Raw genomic sequence first — 7,938 nt, 5'->3', positions numbered from 1 at the left:
TTTTTATTTGGTCAAGTAGTCTAATCACCCCCCCTCTAGACATACTTTCGATCCTACACTAGAGCTAGGTGAATGTGTTTATAATTGATCCCCCTCTATCGACTAAACCCCTCAGCTTATAGACACACCAAAGGGGGATACCTATGGTTACACATGGCGGCGGCCGAAGCTTTACTTGGAGTACACGTCAAGTCTTTGACAGAGTCTGCCTTGATCACATCGAGGTACGAGGCTTCCGGACTCCCTCCTTTTTTGCGAGAAAATTTCCGATCTATTCATCTTCAATCATGGCCGTACAACAAATATCAGAAATAATAAAATTACATCCAGATCCATAGACCAGCTAGCGACGACTACAAGCACTGAAGCAAGCCGAAGGCGCGCCGCGGTCATCGCCCCTCCATCGCCGGAGTCAAGCACAACTTATTGTAGTAGACAGTCCGGAAGTCGTCGTGCTAAGGCCCCGTAGGACCAGCGCATCAGAACAGCAACCGCCGCAGATGAAGAATAACGTAGATCAGAAGGATCCAACTCAAAGACACACGAACATAGACGAACAACGACGAGATCCGAGTAAATCCACCAAAGATAGACCCGCCGAAGACACACCTCCACACGCCCACCAACGATGCTAGACGCACCGCCGGGACGGGGTCTAGGCGGGGAGACCTTCATTTCATCTCCAAGGAGCCACCACCGTCTCGTCTTCCTGAGCATGACACAAACCCTAGCAAAACTGGAAGAAACAACTAAAAACGGAGCCCTCCTGTCGGCACTTGCCGAGATCCGCCGTGCCCCCATGGCCCTAGGGCCACCGGAGAGAAGCGGATCTGCGGCGGCACCGGTAGGAGGCAGAAACCCTAGCTCTTTTATGGAGGAGGAGGAGGCGACGGCTAGCAAGGAAGGCTCCGCATCGTCCCATACGTGGGAGTCCCTCCTTGTAAGAATGACGGCCCGTAAGCATGGCCCGTGGACTGTGGGCCAACTAGGTTGGTACCCCATAGTCTAGGACATCGTCAGTAGCCCCTGAAATGGTCTTCAACGCCAAGGATGACGCTCTTTATCGGGTGAATGACTTCGACTCTGGAGTCTTCGGCTTGACAGACAAGTTCCTCTTTTGGCAATTTGGGACCTCCTCATTGATTGTAAGCTTTCATTGGACCCTTTCTCAAAAGAATTCACCCCCCAAACAGGGTTCGTCCAAACTTGCTAGCATCCGAGGACGTGGGATAACTTATCCTCGAAGGCCAGTCGCACAAGTGTGAACAGTACCTATGGCCTGGCAACTTCTCCAAAATGCCAACACCTATAAATAGGTGAGTCTGTTATTGTTGCTCGAATCACGGCCCGAGGCAATTTTCTCATTGGCACATCTCGTCGAAGTAGAGACCGTGCCCGTTTTTCAAGGGATACATCAAGATTTTGTTTTTTCCCACACGCGTAATGGCATCTTTTTCGGGTAGTGGCGGTTTCTACGGTGCGGCAGGGGGGACTCTTGGCCTTTCACGGTCTTATAAGAGCAAAGGGAAAGCGGTAACAATCCTCACGCTTCCATTCCTCCTTACATATTGCCTTTCGAGCTTCGCCTCCCAGATCCAACTCCGAACCCATTCACCTCCCTTAGTGCCCACAACTTTCACCTCACAGCAATGGATGGTGCCACCCTCAAGGGGCACTGGGCCAGGTCCTCAGTCAGACCGTCACGGAGGGCATGATCCTGGAGCTGTAGAGCGTGGGGTACATCCCCGCCAATGACGCCACCCAGCCGCCGGAGCAGAACCAGTGCGTACTCACTCCCAAGCCAGGGAGAGGGTAGTTTTTAGCCCCCACCTCATCCGAGGTCTGGGGTTCCCACTTCACCCCTTCATGCACGGGATCGTTTTCTACTATGGGCTCGATTTCCATCATCTGGCCCCGAACTCGATCCTCCACCTCGCGTCTTTCAGTCACCTGCGAGGCCATTATCCGCGTTGAGCCGCACTTTGGGCTACGGTTGATGGCATTCGGCACCAATCCAAAGTCCAACGGATCCGAAACTCATGGAGTGCGATGGAGCCATGATCAGCAAGAACTATAAGGTTGACTGGTTCAAGGGCACCTTCATCGATACCATCAAAGAGTGCAGTGTGAGTGATTTTATATCCGAGCCACCCGCCGATGGCTAGGCCGAAGTCTCGGCCTTCTTGGCTGGCTCTCCAAGGAGGCTTGCTTCCCGGAGGAGGAAGGGCATGGATTGGGGGAACCCTGCAGAGGTTATGGAGCTGCAACAGAAAATTGAATTTCTGACACACAAGAAGAAAATCAAGCTGGTGGATGTGGTTAATGTCATGCTCCACTGCCGTATCCTGCCTCTCCAGCCTCGGGAGGGGCCGATGTGGGCGTTCAAGCCCAAAGACGCGGTCCATGTGAAGCACTTCTTCCGCACCTCCCTGTCTGGGATGTAGATGCCGCTATTCAAGCCGTCCCTGAAAGAGTTTCCCCTAGAAGGGAGGAACGATGGCTTCGAAGCCGCCCACGACGCCTCCGCGATTTCAATATGCAGTTTTACATTCTGCATTCCTCTTCATCTTGTAAACCTTAATTGAATGGTCGGTTTTGTCTTTTCAGAAGTGGACCCCCAAGACACAACAAATGTTGTGCCCGACACTGTTGCCCCAAGAGGAGAGATCTCATCAGCTCACGTCCCTCTTAGCCGAGGAGCCGTACGTGGTGCTGCCCAAAGAGCTAAAGCACCCAAATGGGAGGGGCGGCGTCCGCACATGGGAAACATCGGTGACCCGATCCGGGGAGACCCACGGATCCTCCACCCACGAGGACGAGAAGGAGGAGAACATTGGGGGAGGAGGGCCTTCCCCCAAAGGAAAAAAGAACGCTGTCCAAGGACGTCGAGGAGGTCGTGCAACCCAAAGGCCGCAAGCGGCTACACAAGTCCTCTGTAGATCCCGCCAGCAAGCGGGACTCGCGAGAGAAGATCCCACTCTTCGACGAGTTGGATGGCGACGTCCTCCAGCCGAAGAGGAAAAAGCCGGCACCACAGAGGTATATTGAGATGTCCGAATTAAATTTTGAAAGCCTGTTCTTAGTATAAAACTTATAACCCAGATGCTCTCAGTCCGCATCATCTCCACATAGGCGATGACATCTCGGACGGGCTGACCCTCCATGGTGGACAGCGTGACCCCCGAGTGCGTCGTCACCCCTCCTGCTCCCGAAGTGCTGGGGGAGGCAACCTCACACCTGACCCCTTCGGGCAATATCGCGGGGGCCGGTGTACAAAGTCCCTTGGCCGAGGTAGAGAGCTCGGCCAATTAGGACCAAGGGGAAGAAGTCCGTTAGGTCGCTAAGAAGGGGTTGGGCCAGTCGGCGGCCCAGCCCCAAACGACTCCGGCCCCTTCGCCACAGCCAGAGGCCTCCCTCCCCTCCATGACTATGGTGGGAGGCGAGGTTGTGCTTCCCACTCCCTCCCGCCACAAGGCAGGTATCCGCGGGGTGGGCCAATGAGATGGAGGTAGCCTTAATGGGCTCCTCTATCATAGAAGAGCATCGTGCCCTTATCGTTATAGGGCATACAGTTCACTCGGACGAACTGTTTGTGATTAGCCAAAACAACAAAAATGGCTCAACTTAACAAGATGTGTGTGATACAAGGCAAACATGTCAGTAATCAGAAAATGTGTGGGAAGACCGATAATAACACTGATGATTGCTCCAATCAAGCTGTGTGTTGTGGGCAAACAGTTGGTAGCACTACAAAAAAAGACACATCCGTGACATTTTGGGACGAAAGAAATATTTTTCTGTCATACATATGACACTTCTATGACGATAATTGTGAAAAAACCCGGTATCATCATAGATGTGGTGGGCTCCTACTTCTATGACCAAAAATCATGACAGAAAATGGGCTTTTCGTCCTGGGCGGGCCAGAGACACAACTGCATGACATTCTTTGGGCCGTCCATGATGGAAAAAACCGTGGTAGAAGCGAGGGGGAGGAAAATTTCGGGGAGTTCCCGGTTACGGTGGGAGGTCGGGGGCCGAGCGATGCGCGTTTCTCTCATACACGTACACGCGTGTGTGCGAGGCGTTGGTTCTAACTGAACCCGAGCGAGGCGTTGGGCTCTAACTGAACCCGAGCGATTACACTGCAGGCTACACGTTACTGAACCTGATCGATCGATCGATGGCTGTTAACTGAACCCGATCGAGCGATTCCTTCACTACTGCTGCTAACTGAAGCCGATCGATGGGATGAACAGTGAGCGTTGCGGGGGGGGGGGGGGGGGGTTGGATGAACAGTGAGCGGTGGCATTGCCTCTGGATGAACAGGACCCCGTGGTGTGGTGGAGGGCTGGATAAATAGTAGACGATGGAGGGGTGCCCGTGGAGGGGTGGATGAACAGGACCCCGTGGTGTGGAGGGCTGGATGAACAGTAGACGGTGGAGGGGTGGTTGAACAGGACCCCGTGGTGTGGAGGGCTGGATGAACAGTAGACGGTGGAGGGGTGCCCGTGAAGGGGTGGTTGAACAGGACCCAGTGGTGTGGAGGGCTGGATGACCAGTAGACGGTGGAGGGGTGGTTGAACAGTAGCCGGTGGAGTAGCGCGCGGTGGAGGCTGGATGAACAGGAGCCCGTAGAGGCTGGATGAACAGGAGCCCATGGAGGCTGGAGGAGGTCGACAGTGGAGATGAACAGTATCCCGTGGAGTCCCGTTTTGCGGTACGCCACACCCCTCCCGATGAACAGGACCCCTGTTTCGACCGTAGCGCTCCAACACAAGTCCGTTTCCTCTGTTTTGCGGTACGCCACACCCCTCCCGATCAACAGGACCCCCGTTTCGATCGTAGGAGGTCTGTTTCCTCCGTTTTGCGGTACACCAGACCCCTCCCGATGAATAGGGTCCCGTTTCGAACGTGGCCGGTCGAACACAAGGCCGTTTCCTCCGTTCTGCGATACGCCAGGCCTCGTTTCCATCGCCTATTCCATCCAAGCCCTCCCTTTGAACACGACGCATTCTGTTGCCTCCCCATGAACACGACGCATTCTGTTGAATCCCCATGAACATGACGCATTTTGTTGCCTCCCCATGAACACGACGACGACATTGTTTCTCCGTTCCAGCCCAGCCATGTACACGAGCCCTGGCCGTACGTATGCGCGAGTAGGCGTTCGAGACCCCGCCCGTATGTACACATACGTGGCCGTATTTTCTTTCTTGCACCCTGGCCGCTGTACGTACGTGTAAATGCTACGTGCGCGCCTCTACTACGACACGTGCGTCCCTCTACTATGACACGTGCGCGCCTCTACATCGACCAGTATGTACGTACACGTTCGCGACCAGAATGACAACGCTACATACGCTTCGACCAGGTGGGTCCCGACTGTCAGGCACTTCCTTGCCTGTGAAGATGTAGCTGGTCGGTCCCAGCAGTCAGGGGGCGAATCGTTTTTTTTGCCCAGGCGCACTTCCTTGCGTGCGAAGATGTAGCTGGTGGGTCCCAGCAGTCAGGGGGAAACATTTTTTTTCTGGAAATACAGTGGCCCGTCCGGTGGGTCCCAGCTGTCAGGTGGAGGAATCATTATTTTCCGCGTAATAAGGAGGCACTTCCTTGCTGCGGCCGTGGACCCAGCTATCAGCCTCTCCATGTACAGTCCACGTCCGATGGAAGTCATTCCTTGACCACGTTGACCATGTCGCGCCGAGAGCACCAGGGCGGTGGACGACGTCGAGGCCTAGGAAGGGGACGACACGGAGGCAGGGAAGACTCGGCAGTTGTTTCCCACGCGGAGGGGAGTACGACTGTACGAGGGTTTACTGGTTCGTCTGCCGTCACCGGAGAATAACAGCAGGTGTGGGTGAGTAGAGGGATGGCTAGGCCAGCGATGGGAGTACGGTCGGGCGGTGAGGCCTGCGCGGCTGCACAGCCGGCCGCGAGGAGGAGGGAGCAGGCAGTCCCGTCGGCGCTTGTTTGAGCGGCTGGAGCAGGAAGAGCAGAGATTGAAGAAGCATGACGGCCGTTGGATGGACATCCAACAGTCAGTGCTTGTGCGTCAACCTTTTTTTAGGAAAGCCTCAAATCTGTGGAAAACAGCATACAGCCCATCTGCCATTATTTCTAATAATTTACAACCCATTTGCTAATTCTTAAGGTTTTTTTGGAGTCTATATTCTTTTTGTTAGCATTACAACCCATATTGTGGCAACGGTTAAAAAATTATACAAAATTTTGCATATTTGGGTGCGGTCCGAACTGTTTTTAATCCCGAAATTTCGACTCACATTCAAACTGATTTTAAAAATAAATGTATATCAATATAAAATCCAACAAATTCTCCATGCATAAAAATTAATGTAATTTAAAATCTTGAAATGAAAAAAAAGATATTTGAAACTAATTGTCGGTTTGATGTGTTTTAAAAATGTACAACCCATTGCTCATTACTGATGGGCCATTTTCTCAGCTAGCCGAATGAAAGCTCTCCTCGTCTTGAAAGATTTGCAGCCCAACAGGCCTGACAAAGTGACTTACTTGGCAAATCACAAAAAACTGGGCTATGGCCGTGGACCCAGCTGTCAGCCTCTCCATGTACAGTACTCTTCCGATGGAAGTCGTTCCTTGACCATGTTGACCACACCGCGCGGAGAGCACCACGGCGGTGGACGATGGCGAGGCCTAGGAAGGGGACGACGCGGCAATGGAAGCCCACGCGGAGAGGACTATGAGGGTTCACTGGTTCGGCTGCGGTGTGAGGCTGCCGTCGCCGCAGGGCCTGGCCAGCGGTGGGAATAGTAGGGGGCGGTGAGGCCTCTGCGGCAGCACAGCCGGCCACGGGAGGCAGGAGCATGCGGCACGACCGGCGCTGCTTTGGGCGGCTGGAGCAAGAAGACTAGAGGTTGAAGAAGCACTATGGCTGTTGGATGGACATCGTACGGTCACTGAAGCTAGAATCGTTCATATTGACTAAGTTGACAAAGCCCTTCGTCCCCGTCAACTTAGTAGGCCCACAAGTCAGCCTCCCAGCAAGGTGGGTCCTAGCTAGCCGGGGGAGTATTCATTTTTTTGTGCGTAATAAGGAGGCACTTCCGGTGGGTCCAAGCTGACAGTGGGGAACATTTTTTTTGCAAAATACGGTGCCCCGTCCGGTGGGTCCCAGCAGTCAGGGGGAAACGATTTTTTTCGCAAAATACTGGTGGCCCGTCCGGTGGGTCCCCGCTATCAGGTGGAGGAATAATTATTTTCTGCGTAATAAGGAGGCACTTCCTTGTGGCTGCCGTGGACCCAGCTGTCAGCCTCTCCACGTACAGTACTCTTCCGATGGAAGTCGGTCTTTGACCACGTTGACCACGCCGCGCCGAGAGCACCAGGGCGGTGGACGACGACGAGGACTAGGAAGGGGATGACTGGGAGCCGGGGAAGACGCAGCAGTGAATGCTCACGCGAAGAGGAGTATGAGGGTTCACTGGTTCGACTGCGGTGTGAGGCTGCTATCGCCGCAGAATAACAAGGGGTGTGGGTGAGTAGAGGGATGGCCTGGCTAGCAGTGGGAGTAGTAGGGGGCGGTGAGGCCTCCGCGGCATCACAGCCGGCCACGGGAGGCAGGAGCACGCGGCACGACCGGCGCTGGTTTGGGCGGCTGGAGCAAGAAGACCAGAGGTTGAAGAAGCATTACGGCCGTTGGATGAACATCGTACGGTAACAGGAGCTAGAATCATTCATATTGACTAAGTTGACAAAGCCCTCCGTCCCCGTCAACTTGGTAGGCCCACAAGTCAGCCTCCCACTATGCTGGGTTCCAGCTGGCAGGGGGAATATTCATTTTTTTGTGCGTAATAAGGAGGCACTTCCTTGCGTGCGAAGATAGCTGGTGGGTCCGACATGTCAGCGGAGGGGTGGAGGGATGGCCTGGCCAACGGTGGAGTAGCGCTTCATAGC

The 7,938-nt window shown here is 54.2% G+C and overlaps 1 pseudogene; it reads right to left on the bottom strand.

The window, feature by feature from the left end:
* Nucleotides 1–285: 285 nt before the first annotated feature.
* LOC147975279 (uncharacterized) lies at nucleotides 286–1,002 on the bottom strand (annotated as a pseudogene).
* Between the last annotated feature and the right edge of the window lie 6,936 nt (nucleotides 1,003–7,938).

This window comes from Triticum urartu, chromosome 4A, assembly GCF_056163025.1.
Source record: "Triticum urartu cultivar PI428250 chromosome 4A, HENAU_Tu73, whole genome shotgun sequence".
NCBI lineage: Eukaryota > Viridiplantae > Streptophyta > Magnoliopsida > Poales > Poaceae > Triticum > Triticum urartu.
This window is presented reverse-complemented; position numbering and strand designations above follow the sequence as displayed.